This window comes from Stegodyphus dumicola, chromosome 7 (genome assembly GCF_044657685.1).
Source record: "Stegodyphus dumicola isolate Sdum_Otavi_A_Nest chromosome 7, ASM4465768v1".
Lineage (NCBI taxonomy): Eukaryota > Metazoa > Arthropoda > Arachnida > Araneae > Eresidae > Stegodyphus > Stegodyphus dumicola.
In genome coordinates this window covers 201,489,092-201,490,434 of record NC_140774.1, presented here as the reverse complement: position 1 = coordinate 201,490,434, position 1,343 = coordinate 201,489,092, and the positions used below count along the sequence as shown (strand labels likewise).

General features: G+C 29.3%; 1 non-coding gene across 1 annotated transcript; it reads right to left on the bottom strand.

Moving 5' to 3' along the window:
• Positions 1 to 260: 260 nt before the first annotated feature.
• On the bottom strand, positions 261 to 332 carry TRNAD-GUC (transfer RNA aspartic acid (anticodon GUC)). Its single transcript has one exon. It is a non-coding gene; the product is annotated as a tRNA-Asp (tRNA).
• Positions 333 to 1,343: the final 1,011 nt, after the last annotated feature.

The window sequence follows — 1,343 nt, the reverse complement described above, 5'->3', positions numbered from 1 at the left end:
TGCTGGTTTTATTTTAATAATCAATATTGTATTGTTTATAATACGGAAATTAAATTGTCATTTTTGTCCTATGTAGACCGGCAACAGCTCCCGCGGCACTACGATTTAGTTCAGATTTTATACAGATTCGGAAAAAATCAACTGTTAAAAATATCTAAGAAATCTGAAGTTTTATAATGCTTAACTGTCATAAATTTAAATCATGTTTTGAATCAATAAAGTAGGAAAAAATTATCAAAGACATTGTAAAATAAAAATTCCTCCCCGGCGGGGAATCGAACCCCGGTCTCCCGCGTGACAGGCGGGGATACTGACCACTATACTACCGAGGACTCAGTGTACGATGTCTAAAATTAATAAACATTTCTATTGCATAATAACATTTTTGCATAATAACAATAGGAGAACAGTTAGAGATTTGTCATGACAGCTGCAGAAGTAATGTACGCAGAATATTTTAAGCATCAAGTGTAGCTTGAAGTCATCTGTTTATAATTTATGATCGTAAATCGCTACGATAATAATTTAAAATGCAATCGTTTAACGAATTTTTCCCCTCCCTTGTGTTATAAATTATTTATATTTTATTTCATTGCGTATCTTTGGGTAGCTGATATTTGCAATTTGCCATTTTTTTTTTTTTTAAATGACAGCTGTATAAGCTATGTACGCAGGATTTTTTTAAGCATTAAGTGTAGCTTGAAGTCATCCGTTTTTAATTTATTATTATTTTACGCATTCATATATTTGCTCTTCATACTCTTTAATCATTTGAAACTTCGAGGGGGGAGCTCTTTTAACCCTCATATTTACAAAGTCTCTATCTAAACATAAGAATTACAGAATTTTGTATTTTTTGAGATCTGATATTGGAAACGAAATGTTAAAACTGTGTACTTCCTACAGAAAATTATTTACCAGTCTTTGGGGAAATTTACACATTTTGTGGCTCCATCTACAGGTGAATATTAGTATTATTTGTTATTGTGAGTGGCTCTAATGTTATGCGACAATTGAAGAAATAATTTTAATAATTATTGTAATTTTTACCCAGAAAAAAAAAAGTGTGAACTATTTAGATTTTTAGAACTTTAACAATAACTTAAGGTAGCCTCTTTTTTTCCCCTGTATAACTTTACAGCGACTTCAAATCAATGGGTAAAAATATGTAACTTCGAGAAATTTTTTTTTTAATATTCAGTTTATACTGTTGATAAACATGTAAACTGATTAATATTTTGTAAAGTATTATAAGATCAAATTCTCTGAACTTTAAAAAATTTTGAAATAATGACAATTTAAAACAGGTAATTTGAGTTTGTCTATTTATTTCATTCAGATTC